Here is a 15,458-nt window from a genome sequence, read left to right on the forward strand (position 1 = left end):
GTCTGGCCACATGAGACTTGAAATTGTTAGTTTCTATAGGCAGAAGTTGGATAACTATGTACTTACAGTTTCAGTTATGACTCAGTGTGCATACAACCTTGCCAACAGTGAGTGCAGGTTCAATTTCTTCAGTCTCTTCTTTTTCTTACAGTAGGAACACTCTATGGTTAATTACACATAAATCCTATTTGTGCCTTTGTGATTGGCCTCAGAAGATCTTGCTTAGTTTTTTTGTCTTGAGAATCATATCATTTAGTCCCAACCCTATACCAGCACAGTGGTGGCCTTTGTTCCTTCATGATCATTTAGTACATTTGGTGTTTTCTACATGCAAGCTTATTATCAGAAATAGCATAAAATTGCATTCTGTGGGTTATTTACAGGTATTTATTGTTATTGTGATTTTCTATTTATTTTTATTTACTATTTATTATTATTTACTATGTCAATACAATCTCCTTTGTGGGATACTCCATGCCAAAGTGCTGTGAATTTTCATTTGTTACAGTGGTGATCCTTCTCAAATTGCTAGCCTTGTTAAGAACATTTATTCTTCCTTCTAATCCTGGAGTCTTAAACTTTTGGATTACCTTCCATCTCTGTCAGCCATGGCACAATTTCCATTTGTTTCCCTCTGATACTTAGTTTTTCTTTTAAGGAATAATTCTGTCATGGGTGCATACATTGATTGCTAAGAAATGTCTGAGTGGACTCACTCACTTCTGGACCTGAGGGAGCTCACAAAAAGGTTGGATCCAGAGGTGCTATTCTGTCAGCATAATGAGAATTATATCAGTAGAACAGGTCTTCCATTAACAGAAGAGGGTGGGGGAGTACTCTTCATTGATTGGTCCAACACTTTGCCCAATGCTTTTGTTAAGAGTTCCTTAACTCTCAAAAGCAGAGTTTCGGGAGAGTCAGGCAGCAGGCAAAGGTAGAAGACCTGCACTCTTCCAGCTTTGCTTTACTGATGATGTTTTGAATCCAGATCAGTGTCTGCCAATTTCCCCTTTACTCTCAGTGGTTACTATATCAGTGAGGAGGTACTGTTTTTTACACTTATCCTCTATGGTGCTTACCGAAGGTTCCATTTTCTGTGTGCTCCGTTTTTAATCTTCATTTCGTTTCTTTAAAAGAACAGTAGAAAATTTTCTGTGAAAGAAATAAAAGTGAAGTACAGGTCCAAACCATGTGAGATCTTCCAATTGTAGAATCGCTACGAGGAGATAAAGATTCTGCTATCAGTACTTTTACAGCCTATCCCAAAGAAAAAGAAGAGAAGCATTCCTTCTCAGCAAAGAAGCAACGTTTTCAGAATGTACCAGAGTCAGTCCCTAGTGCCTGGTTAAATGGATGCATGGATATCCTGGAGAATTGCTACCAGTTCTAATAGGCAGTTCTGTACCCAAAATAATGATCTGTGCCTCAGTATATTACATAAGTTCATAATAAAATAATCTGCAGTCATCTTTTCACTTCACCACAGTACAAAGAACCTTTGTAAATTGATGCATTCTGATCTCTAAAATATTGTTTTATATATTCATGCTACATTTTGTCCTGTAATCTGGTCTACTTCCCCAAGTCTATATTCCTCTTTCTCATACTTAAATAAGTCACAAGGCATTGTCCAATGTGAAGATGAAATACAACTCAAAGTATAGTTAAAATCCATTGAATAGATGCCAGAAACACATTCAGTAGTGCTTGATCACACCATAAAATCTATCCATTTTCTATGGTTTTCTGACAGGCACTCATAACCAATCCATAAATGAAAATAGGATTTCCAGGGTAGTGCATCAACTGCCAGCTGTTACTGCTATTTGTTTTATTACTTTGTTATTTTAATTTCTTTTTTATTGAATGTTAGGTTTAGTGCGTCCCATTGAAAGTTTTTCTACAGGCATAGTGTGGATGTAAATCGCTAATTCAGCATTTATTCTAATCTAGGGTTCTATTTCTGAAACTCTTGATGAAAGACTTTCAATTGTATTTATAGCCTACTTTTTACAAACATTGGCCACCCACACAGCTGGCTCCAACAAAAAAAAACTTATCACAAATTCTGAGAGAGTCCTTTCAATAGCAGTTGTAATTAAATTAAGAGCAATAAGGAAATATATGAAATGGAAGATAAAAGAAATTTTAAAAGTAACGCATAATGAAATTCTGTTGTGATTTTAGAGGTTCCAACAATTATATCGACTTTTACTTCTCTTGGGGCAGAGGGAAAATACAAGCATGACAGAACTTTCATCATTCTGTCCAAGCTGGAATTTACTGTGCTTGTGACAGCGAAAGAAGGGCACTGTTATTTTGGCGGTTGCCCTCCTTCCAATTGAAGCATGAATGGTATTCTCTTTTGTTGATTGACCATCATGTATTTTCTTTACATCACTGAATACTTTGGGAAGAGCCTCGACAGATTCAAGAGGATGTCAATTTTCTGTAGACTTTCATACTAGCAAATGTAATTTTGACAGGTCACTGTAATGTAATGTCTTATCTTGAATATGCATGTTTGCGTTCAGACTGACATTGTGTCATTTGGTGGCTTTGCTAGTTCAGCACAAAATGTGTTGACAGCAGGGAAGAGGCAGAACAGCCAGAGGAGAACCATTTCTTCTCCTACTCATGCTAAGGATAGATTTTACATGCTATTGGCTGAAAATCCACTGAAACAAGGAGATGATGGGTGCCTGCAAGTCGGGTAGGTTGAAGAGGTTGCCAAGTTACGTAGAAGCATGCAATAGGAAGGTCCAAGAATTTTATGAGCCTGTTAAAGTTCACATTCTCAGTAATGCTTATCAATTGGAACTGTATGCTTTATTAGGCTACAATGTCTAATACCTGAAATATGCTTTTGGTTAATGACCAATGACATATTTTGATGACTTCAAGTTTGCAGGGGTTGCCTGCCACTTTCAGAAGGACAACACATGATCCACATGTCCTATATAACATGAATGATGATTTTTCAAGATATGGCATATATGTCATTGCTACCAGTAGCTGTGTTACAGCCACCTGTTGCTATAGTGGCAGCATGAATTTTCAGGGATGGAGTGCAATAGAGACCTTCTAGAATATATGAATACAAAATATTTGTGAATTATAGCACTTAGTTTGAATATATTATCTATGTGCAGTTTTTATTTTTTTTCTCTCTACTTCACTCATTTTTTCTCTTGTCCTTGCTTCTAGTTTTAAAGGTTTTTAATATACTGATTTTAAATGAATAAGTAACAGTTGGTGAAAAAGTGGGGGGGACTTCAGTGTCCTGTCCCTTCTCTTGGCTACCAAAACCAGAACAAAAACTTCACTTTTTCAGTTTTGCTAAGCAAAACCATGTCCAAATATATAAAGTGTGCAGAATGTGGCTTTTTGGTGCAGAAATCTGAGAACAGGTATTGTCGAAGGCTTTCATGGCCAGAATCACTGAGTTGTTGTGTGGTTTCTGGGCTATATGGCCATGTTCTAGTAGCATTTTTTCCTGATGTTTTGCCTGCATCTGTGGCTGGCATCTTCAGAGGATCAGAGGTGTGAGATTCATCATGATAATTAACAGACAAACTCTGTACGGGATTAACAGAGAAAGGAAGAAAATTCTTGTGCCATTGCAAAACCTTTTTGAACACCCTCCTCTTATCTCATCTAGTTTTCATATTTTGTGGAGAACAGAAGAATATTTCTCCATAGGAGAAAAAATGCACTTCATTCTCACAGCAAGGATCACTGCCTGAGAGTTCCCCAACAGCACCATTCTATGCTGCTGAGGGTTCTTTGTATGTTTCCTCTCTCAGTTGCCTTAACAGGAATCATTTCTGCATTGGCTTTGCAAACAGGTCTGTTAGTAAGTCAGCCTTCAGTGGGAAAGAAACTGCTATGCAAATAGAAACTAAACACTGCACTGCACAGAAGCCTCTATGTGGGTATTCCAGTTCGGCAAGAACATCGAAATTGGAAGATACTTCTTTCAGATTATCTTCTGAGCCATTCTTTCTCCCACTTACCATGCCATGTCCTACAAAAGTGTGAAAAGGAGATAACCAGGTGCCAGAATAATGGCAATTTCTGAAAGATTCTAAGTGTGACCAATTCCCATAATATTTAACAATCACAAACTGGGATGTTGTGGGTTTTCCGGGTTGTATGGCCATGTTCTAGTACTATTTTCTCCTGACATTTCGCTTGCATCTGTAGCTGGCATCTTCGACAATCACAAACTGATTTCTATGTCACTGATTTCCAAGTAGAACTTCATCATGCACATGAAACAGTTTGCATGCATTGTGGGGCTCCTAGGAAGTGGGGCAGATGTTTCTACAAATCTGGATGAAAACTGGGGAGGTGTGTTGTTTCTCTACAAAAGAATAGCAAGTCTGCACATATGCAAAGGGGAAAATTTTCAGGTTTCCTTAGATGGAAGCAGAAGTGAATGAAAGAAGATGGAATAGAAATAGTGGAGGATGTAAGAGTGAGAAAGCAATCCAATAAGGGGAAATAGGATGGACAGGCAGTTGAGTAAGGGAGAGAAAAGAAAGATCACCTGGTGTGCGCCTCTATCGGGGTGTAGTGGGGGCATTCCAGGCGTGGGATGGCGTGGGACAGGGGTGGAGGATGCACCGATGCCCCAGGCGCTTTCCCCCCTTGCTACGCCTCTGGGTGAAAGGAAGTGGCAATTTAGTAGGAGGGTGACCAAATGAGCTGGAGGAAAGGGCCTATGGGAGAAGATCTGTCCCACTTGCAAGTACTCACAGGTCCCCAGCTTGTTAAATATAGTAAAGAAAAGAGGGGGGTTGTTTGGATTTCTACATGCACTTCTCATGATAGGATCATTCAGCAAATGATCAGTGTTGAAGTAATATTATTTCTCCTTTACGGAAGATGCTTTAGCCTTAGCTTGTCTCATTTTGTTCAATTTCACAGGCTCTGCAAAACCCAGAATGACGAAATACTAAACAGAATGTTTGTTCTGCTTATATAAATCTTACCTCTGCAGGAGGGAATAAATATTTATATTTCTGTGGCACCGCACAAACAGTAAGTCAGAGATAAATGCTATTAAAATCAAAAGGTGTGTGGCTATGCTAAGGTCACAGAATATCAACACCTGCACTGTAAACACAAGACTTGGAATGGAATTCAGCTTAGAGATGTCCAAGAAATGTTTGTTAGATAGGATGTATATTTGGGGGCCTTAAGAAGCTGGTACTTGTTGCGAACCAGAGCCTTCACTCCTGCTATTGCTAGGCAACCTTTTTGTTGTCCTGTACTCCATTTCCATCACTGTTTCCATTAATGCAGTACGGCTATTGTTGCAGCTGTATTAAAGGTGATAAGTTTTGCCTCTCTGTGCAGGACTCATCCAGTCATGGTTATCAAGCATTACAGCTGGGTTCTGTTTTTGATATCGCATTAGAAATATTGGCTGAACAATTGCCAGCTCATGCCAAATGCAGAAACTTGTATGTGATGGCAAAGAGATAAACACGATCAACTAGGAGCTGCTATACACAGGATTATCAGTCTGCTGGTGACCTCGGACCAGTCACGTTCTCTCAGAACTCTCTGAGCCCACGTGGAGGCAGGAAATGGCAAACCACCTCTGAACACCTCTCGCCTTGAAGACCCTACAGGATCACCATATGTCAGCTGTGACTTGATGGCACACGCACATTCACACCAAGTAGAAGTCCCCAGATCACCTAAACTCCTCTATGGCCGCTTGCACGGGTTAGGAGGCGCTCTACGCAGGAGTTCTGCCGGGCGCAGCGTGGAGGCCTGCTCGCACGCAAGCGCAGCAGGCTGGAAGGGGAGGTCGGTATGCAGGCGGCTCCGCGACGAGCCGCTTCTGCCTGCCTGACCATCACTGCTTCGTAGTTCGCCACGCTGCCTCCGACCCCTGGAGGTCGGAGGACAGTGTGTATGGGCTGCGACGCCCTCAGGCTTAATGCAGAAGGACACCGTGAGGGCGGAGACGGCATCTGCCTCCCGGCGGCGCGGTTCGCACCGCGCCGCAGGGAAGACGCTCCCTCCCCAACAACAACCCTTTAAAGGGTTGTTGTTTAGGGCGGCTTGACACCGCCCTGGGGGGAGGGAAGAAGAGTCAGGTCGCCTGTGCGAACGGCGGCCTGGGGGCGCCTTTTTTGGTGCCCCCAGGCCGTCATAAATGGGCCGTGCGGAAGCGGCCTATGCAACTTTCTGGACACTTTTTAGGAAACTGCTTTTCAGCTTACAAGGGGGTTACATCATGTAGAGATAACATGTTTAAAGTACTTCGAGCACTTAAGAAAGGGCACTGGATGTGTAAGTGTTAAAGTTATGAAACTGTGGACAAGAACAACTGCTTGCCAGGGGAGGCTGTCCCACCAGGTCTGAGTTCTTCCAACTCCATCTTCTTGGCTGCTCAAGGCTAGAAAAGGAGCTGCTCCCTGAAGCTGTCAGTGCTGCGACTTGCCTGGATGTCACATTAGGGGATGAGTTCCTTCAGCGGCTCAGCCCCCGCCCCCCCCCCCCCGGCTGCTGTTTCTGTGTTTTATTGTATTGTGATTTTTACATTGTAGTTCATTTTTTGTTGCGGTTTGTAGACTTGTGAGTCTTGCTTTGCAAAAGGAAAGTGGGATTTAAAAAACCCGAATTTTAAAAAAACCAAACACATAAAACAGAATTGCAAGGTCCTAGTATTTTTAAAAAGAGTTTTTAAAAAGCAGATGTGTCATAATAGTGTGTAAAATAACGCTGTGTCATATTTTATATGTTACAAATGGCTTCGTGTTTACAATTGATACAGTGGGCTTTGGCTCACAAAAAGCTTCTGCTACAATGAAGTTGATTTTAAAGTGCCCCAGGACCCTATTGTATGGACTTAGAAGCCTAACATTTTCTTACATTGTTATCCTGTTCTGGAATTTTTCTTGTGCACGCTATATTTTCTGCACACCATAATAACTGTGCAGAATTTAAAGGAAAAAAAATAAGTGGACAAGATGTCACGATAGGTACAGTGCGATTTTATTATTTATTTATTTATTTCATTTGTAGCCTGCCTTTCTCTCCACAACTCAAAGCACTTTGGATAAAAGCAATGCCCTCAAATGGCGCAAGATGAAATAGGACCTGGGGTTACAAAATTAGAAGACAAACTGGACAAAAAAGATGAAGACATACCATAAGCATTACAGAAGAAGGATAGCAGACGTAGAAAACAATGCGGCAAAAGTATGAGACTGCATACAATAAACAATGCAACAGACTACAATCCTGTCTCCTTATAAAAGGAGAATCATTCTGTTCTACTACAGGTTTGTCAGCTTCAATTGCTGACAATTGTTAGTTTCCTCGGTAAGTACAGGAAATTGTTAGTTTCCTCGGTAAGTACAGGAAATAAAGATAGCTGGGCTTAATGTATTTATTTATTTTATTTATTATTAGTTTTGCTGTACCGCCCAACCCCAAAGGGCTCTGGATAGTGTACAACCAACATATAAAACTCTAATAAATAATAAATTTAAAACAAACCAATCCATAAAAATTTACAAGACATAGAGGGTGAAACACAGAACTTCAACTCTACCCTCCTAAGGGGAAGATCAGGCATTGTGAACATAAATATGAACAGAATAGCTAGGGCAGCAGTTTCATTTCTGCCAGTAGGAAAGGAATTCTTTTCCTTTTGCTACACATCTAGATCTCTGTGAGTACACTGCTATTTCTTCCCCATACCTTGACATGCAAGTACAGAAACACAAGTCACTTGCACTTCCTCTCTTGCTACGTCGGAAGGATATGCAAAGTAGATCAACGTCTACTAGAAAGTTAGTGTAGTGTAGTAGCTAAGAGCCAACTGGGCAACTGGCCTTTGGCAGATCATTTCTCCTCAGCTTCAGTAACTCTGCCTACGGCATGCAGATAATAAGTATGATGGAACTAAAGTATGTGTGCAGCTTTCGACTTCCCAAAGCATTCCATACATGCTAAGTATAGTCCATTACGGTCTTCTGAGGACGCCCATCCTATTTGATTCAGCATCAAGCATGCACAAAACTCACTCGGTCAAGTTTAGAAGAAATTAATCATGCAAGTTGTGGATCTGAGAGCTTTCTGTTGTTTATTACAAAAACTTGCACTGACTTAGGGGAAAGGATCAGGCACAATATGACAAACACAACAAAAGCAGTTGTCATGGTTTCCAGGACTACTGACATATCATGCAGCTGAGACGGTTCAGGCTGTCAGGGTACATTAGAAATAATATTAGAAAACTTGCCTGAGACAATCTGGTGTGCCCTCTTTATGAATGCATAATATGCCATGACAGTTTACACAGCAATAGGTCCTCAGGCAATTGATGTTATGTATGTATTATCCCGAAGTCAGATATATTTTGGTCACTCTTTTGATGTTGTACCTCCGGTGCAAAAGAGACTTGAATGAAACATAAAGCTGAGAAGAGATTTACATATAATGTCATAAAACAACATAATGGAAGTTGGAAATATTTAAAAATAAATTGCACAAATTGGCAAAGAAACAATATGGGGAAATTGGAAAAACTAGCTGAAATGAGAGAGAGAGCGCAGAGATTCTAATATTATTTAACCCTTTTGTCATATTCCTAATTTTATTTCACATATGCTTTCAGTAACCTTTCTTTGTAAAACCTAAATCTCTTGTTCATAAAAACTAATGAATGCTTTGTTCTGCATATATTGTAGAAAAATACATTGAGTTTAATAGACAAAGGAAAGTCTTCAAAGGGCTCACTTAGCCCTGTTGTTTGTTACTGTGATGCGTAGAAAGTAACTGCAATGTGGATGGATTAGAAGGAATAGTAGTTACCTGACTTTAACAACTGAGGTAGAAGAGCTGGTTTGCTATTAGTAAAACTTTTTAAAGTTCTTTGTTTGGAATGGAGGGAGCTGATTAAAATTAAATAGGATGCAGATCCAAGATGTGTGACGCAGGTCCCAAATGACTGCTTGTCTGCTTATATCTTTAGTTTTTTATATTTTTTCATCCCCTGATGACCAAAAGTTACCTCTTGGCTTGGTTGATTATCATAATGTATCAGAAAGATTAAAGGAAGGCTAATGGCAACAGTAATTAGAAAAGGAATCTTTCCCACAGGTTCATGATAACCATCAGAGACAGGTCCTTTCATTTTCATATAATCTGACTAAGAAACAAAACGTACCCATAAGAATCTTTAATGTTTTTTCTAGGCAGCTTTCCTGTGTGCAAAACCACCAACATATTGATTCTAGGCAACGCATTTTGCTATTATACCACAAGAAGTATAAAAAGAGTTTCTTGTGTCTGCCTTTTTTAAATAAGCACCTCTCTAATTAGCAACAGAGTCCCTTCATTTCTGCCTGCCAATTCAAGATGCATTTTCTGCTTCAATGAAGCTCCTTCCATTAATGAGTTTTGCCTTTGTAGTATGTTTACTAGGGTTGGTCAGTGAGGATGAAACAGCCCTTAACCATGAAAATGTGTCTCTTTCTTTTTTCCTTTATACACAGAAGAAAATTCTAGGCCTAAATTATGTTGAATGCCAGTCAGTATTCTCAGCATGTGTCGCCATAGCTGAGATTTCTTGCTCCTGTCCCATGCCCCACCTCCCCGGTCAATAAGCACAATTTACAAATAATATTTGAGCTTATTTCTGGATCATATTTTGACAAAATGGAAGCAAAGAACAAATGGTGATCCCTATGTGGAATTGAAAACTTGCGGAAAAGTTGTTTACTTTCCTCTGATACATATCCAGACGCATCACAAGACCAACTGCGAATATCAGGATTGGAAAGGTAGCCCTATCATGAGGGGCAGAGGCATTGCAGCTGCAGGGGTGTGTGTGTGGTGGATAAAGTTTGCTAGTGACTTGCCAAGGACAGAGCTTGGCAAACAATGTTTTGTTTATGCAATAAAACATTCTGCTGCATTTTAAACACTTTGAAATGTCTTTGCTCGTTGACTCTGCTACTGGTGTTTCTGCAGCATACATGACAACACATATATACTTCAGTTGTTAACAAAGTGACATGTGTAATAAACATGCCTCTTAAAATTATACTGAGTAAAGCATCTCAATAGAGGAGGATAAACAGACACAACTGTCTGAAAGTAAGAATAGACAGAGAACAGTGAGGTTACTGCGTAAAATACGTGGCAAGTGCCAGAGTCCCATCATTTGTTCCTGCTGATTTGTTTTCTGCATCAGTGAAGTTTCTTTCCTACTTGAGTTTTTGTGTAAGTAGCAATAATATTCTGCCAATATCCCATGGTTACTTCAGCTAAGGGGTAGCAATGGTTAAATACACAATCATAGGGTCTTTGATCAAACTGCCCTAATGAACATTATTTTCATGAACTGCTGGCAAATGAAATACTGTGCAGGTGAATAAAGCCTTCCGGGTGCAGCAGAGTTAGAGCCAGTCACAGATTAGCAGCAACATATATAAAAGGACAGCGATGACACTGTGGTGGGTTGCAGGGGTTCGGGTCTTCCTATGAAGACTCTGTTGTTAATATAGCCCAGATCATGATTTGAAATTTGCATTTTGTGTCGTTCTATTTTGCAAGCCCCCTGCAGATTAAGAGCTGATGCACTTTAAAATGGTGTTATAGTGCAAAGTGTTTGTGGGTTTTTTCCCCCTGAGATTAGAAAGAACATTGGACTTGCTAAAATCTTCAGTCGTGCAGCAGGCCCTTAGATACTTTCCAGCAGCATCCAGCTGACATGCTTTAAAGAAGGAACACTTTAGACTGCAAGTGGGCTATCTGGGGAAATTGCTAATTAGTCAACAGGAGCCCATCTAGTTTTGGCTTATGCATCAGCAATGGTTAAAAGCCTAATTTGTCTTTATAGTCTAAATCTGATGCTAAAGGACTTTATAGAGTTTTATTAAGTTTGTAATTCTCATGTTTATTGCACAAGCTAAAAGCGAAGAGTACATTAAACATTTACATTTTCAGTCTAACATACTCCGTTTTATCTTTCCAGGAAGACCGATCAAGATACATGGCCTTTTTCCCAGTAAAGAAATGTGGTCTCTTCTATTCACTCTTCCACAGCAGACACGTTCTCTAAAGGGAGCAGAACTCTTTGATCTGCTGAACATAAACACATTGCTACCCTTCTCCTTATCTCCATTAGCCTAGACTTAAAAAGACTGATTAAAAATCAGCTTTCTGGTCATTGATACATGAAGCAACACAAGCATGTGACCCTTCTGAACAAAGATTTGGGCAATTCGTAACAATGAGCACCAAATAAATGTGACCAGACACACATGAACATTTTGTACACAGTAAAAACAAAAATGGTCTAAAATCCATTACAGACTTGAGACAGAATCATGCCTAGTGACTAAATAACATAGCTCATCTAAAATGAGCCTCTCTGCAGTAGGAAACCTTTAATTAGAAATGCAGTTTTTTTTAAAAAACCCTAACCAACTGGAAAAAGCCATGTCTTTTCTCGATCTTACACTTTTGTTTATAACTCTTGAACCAGTGGATCTGTTATTTCAAAAGAAGGCTCTACTGAACAGAATTGTTGCGGGGAGGGAAGGTTTGTGTGGAGGTAACAGAAACCAGTAAGGCTGCAGTCAAGCACTCCAATGCAGAGGTGAGAGAAGGGACATATTTCCACTGCAGCTTAAAAGGCAACTTTTCTTTGCCAAGACTTTGCTTGTGTCTGTCCTTGTGTATATTAGTAAACTGTGACAGGAGCTGGAGATGTCCATGAGATCTTGCAAGCAAAACTACGTTTTCTTTTTCTGTGTGCGCATCGCTGCATCTGATCTACTGTCTCTATCACATTCTGCTTTTCACTACCACAGGCCAACAATCTCATACAGATACCAGACTGCTCAAATGAGTACACAGAGCTCACCCACTCACCATACTGGTCTTCTTTCTTCACTTCAATGTTAAGGAGGGTATCTCTGCCTTTTTAAAAAGAAAATGCTCCTGGAACTGTCTTTTCTATTCAACTGAATGCTTTATCGTATTTAGTGAGGGTCTCTAAGGTGTGCATCAATCCATTTGCTGTGTTTTGATGCTTGTTAAGAGTTAAGCTGAGCTGAACTGGGAAGATACAATTTGTGAAAAAGAATTTACATGCATACTCCACTTCATGGATTATTCATAGAAGGCTCAAAAAAGGGTAACAATATATGCATACACAAATCATTCAGGTTGCCATACTTTCATCTCTCTGTAACCACTTCATCTGTGTACATCTCCCTATAATGAAGAATACGCTTTCCTCAGCACCAGTTGACTATATTCTCAACAGTAGTTCCATCCCTTCTGATGCCTGCACTTCTTTGCAGAGCTTGTGGCTGAATTCTGCAGGGCTGCTAAGACCAAGTGTTCTGCCAGGCATATGGATGGGGATATCTATGGTTATATAGAGCAGCTCGCCTCCCTATTTCCCTTTTTCCTTCTCTTCCTTTGCCCTTTCCCTCCTTTCCCCCCTCCTTTCCTTTTGCCCCTTCCCTGGTCACTTCCTGTTCTTTTCTTTGGACCAGTGGGCTCCTCAGTCTCCCAGTAGTCACATTTATATTTTTGGGCTTACTTCTTCTGATGAGGACAGCTTATTTTATGAACCAGTAATGTTGTCTAGGGTGCTTTCTTGTATTTTAGAATAGGAATTATGGTTTTTAAATTGTATGTTGGAATGCTTTAATGTTGATGTTGTTGTCGGAAGCTGCCCGGAGTCTGACTCCTTGAGGAGGGTGGTGAACAAACAAGTTTCAAAAGCCATCTATTATTTTATAGTCTTTGTCTAGGCAGCCTTTTGTCTATTCTACAGTCCCTTTTGCACATGCAGAATAATGCACTTTCAGTCTACTTTAAGTGCACTTTGCCGCTGTGCTGAATAGCAAAATCCACTTGCAAACCATTGCGAAAGAGGATTGAAGGTGTATTATTCTGTATGTGCGGAAGGGACGTACATGGCAATGGTGGTCGTGGAGTGCAGTTTCTTCCTCTAGATGTAATTAGCCAAGATGGATTTGCAGAATGAACCCTCCTCCTCTGTACTAAGGGATTTAATATCTCAGCAGTGGTGTAGGAGGTTAAGAGCTCATGTATCTAATCTGGAGGAACCGGGTTTGATTCTCTGCTCTGCCGCCTGAGCTGTGGAGGCTTACCTGGGGAATTCAGATTAGCCTGTACACTTCCACACATGCCAGCTGGGTGACCTTGGGCTAGTTACAGCTTCTCGGAGCTTTCTCAGCCCCACCTACCTCACAGGATGTTTGTTGTGAGGGGGGAAGGGCAAGGAGATTATAAACCCCTTTGAGTCTCCTACAGGGGAGAAAGGGGGGATATAAATCCAAACTCTTCCTTTTCTTCTTCTGCTTTCCTATCCTCTTGTGGGTCAAATAATCCTTTTCCAAAACCTCCAGGAAGATCTAGACCCATTATGCACCAGGAGTTTGCTGCGTGGCAGGGGCAAATATCCATCACAGCAAGATTTCTTGCATGGATGCATTTTCCAGAGCCACGCTTTAAATTTCCATTCTCCCCACACCAAGCAACATCACTTTAAGAGTGATTTTAATTTTCTTCACTGCCAGATTGGGGGAGATTGGCCAGTGAGCACAGCTTTGCCCCAAAATCTTCCCTTCACCCACTGCCAGCCTACCTGTACACTGTAGCCTGTACACTCCCACACACGCCAGCTGGGTGACCTTGGGCTAGTCACAGCTTCTCAGAGCTCTCTCAGCCCCACCTACCTCACAGGGTGTTTGTTGTGAGGGGGGAAGGGCAAGGAGATTGTAAGCCCCTTTGAGTCTCCCGCAGGAGAGAAAGGGGGGATATAAATCCAAACTCTTCTTCTTCTTCTTCTTCTTCTTCTTCTTCTTCTTCTTCTTCTTCTTCTTCTTCTTCTTCTACCGAGCTTCACCCCTCCCACTCCCTTGTGCTCCTGTACATGCCTCCTGCTTTCCCCCTCCCTCTTGTTACCAACTCCTTCCTGCTGCCTCATTATTCTGCTAGATCACTTTTCTGAAGTCTGTTTATTTCCCCAGGGACAAACTAGGTACAAAACTGTTTGCGTATAACAGAGCATGGGGAATTGGGAGAGTGTTCCGAAAAGCATTGTTCCAGGTGGTCTGTAATCCCATTACTACTCCCCTTCCTTCTTGCCAGAGAATGAAAACAGTGGGGAGGCAGTGGGCAAGATTGATAATTTCAGTGTTGTTTATTTATTACATCACAATATTGATATGTCATCCTAAAAATGATGCTTTTTGTGCATTTTCAAACTGGATTTTTGTCTGCTTTGTCCCTCGTCCCCCCCAAAACCCCACCACCAATATGATTGCAAGGGGATTTCTCCACCCATGATTGGATAAGCATTTGCATTGCATTGCACACTCCAAGTAAAATGCCTTTCTCCACAAACATCATCAACTGGGCTATCTCATTGGCTGCCTAGATTTTTGCCATTACATATGTGTGTGTGTAACTGCAAACTTGTGGGCAGCACTCACCTTTTAAAATATACTTAGAAGTTAAGTGCTTTGTTATTTCTGCTTTGTACTATTTTTTGTAAGATAAGACTGTGATATTTTCTTTCAACAGATTCCCCAAGAAGCCCTGAGAAGTATGATCTTGGTGGAGCTCTGCAACCCACTTCTGTGCTTCCTATATATGCTGGTACTGAGGAACTTTCCAAAGAGTCACACTTGCTATTAACTTAAAAGGACTGCACTGTGGGACCAAATAGCTTTCTGTGACCCTTTCTCCTGGTTCAATAAATCAATCTAAGAGAAATGCTAAGGGAATACCCGTAGCTGACGAAACTGCAGTGGGACTGACCCATCTCAAAGCAAAGAAAATGTAGGCACCACAGTTGGAATCCTCTCAAGTATGCATGGACAATGCAACCTAGTATGAGATAATGGGCACACTGCAATACTTTGTCTGGTAATGTGACAAAAACGTCCAGTAAGCAAAGGGAATAGGAATGATGGTGAGAAAGGCTCAAGGTCTGTGGATGAAACTGTTTCCAAAGAGTAGGGAAAGAAGAACTTTTTTTCTTCTTTGCTTCTAGTTCAAAAGGTTCATTAAAAAAGGTTACGTAGAATAAATGTATGAAAGGAATAGAAGTCATCTCAAGCTCTTCCCCATCAGTAAATCAGATGATTATTCACAGAGCTATAAGACAGTGAGTTGTACAAATCTGTAAGTAAGCAAGTACTAGAGCTAGTCTCCATATATTTTTCCTAGACTGAACAGAGAGTTTTGTTGCTTTTTTTCCTTTCAGTTGCTGTTGAGTTGTGATGACCCCACAGGATTTTCAAGGCAAGAGGCATGCAGGGATGGTTTGCTAATTGCTGCCTCTGCATAGTGACCCTGTATTTCTTATTGGTCTCCCATCCAAATTCTCGCCAGGGATTATCTTACTTAGATTTGCGACCTGACAAGATCGG

This window comes from Sphaerodactylus townsendi, linkage group LG10 (assembly GCF_021028975.2).
Source record: "Sphaerodactylus townsendi isolate TG3544 linkage group LG10, MPM_Stown_v2.3, whole genome shotgun sequence".
NCBI classification, from domain to species: domain Eukaryota; kingdom Metazoa; phylum Chordata; class Lepidosauria; order Squamata; family Sphaerodactylidae; genus Sphaerodactylus; species Sphaerodactylus townsendi.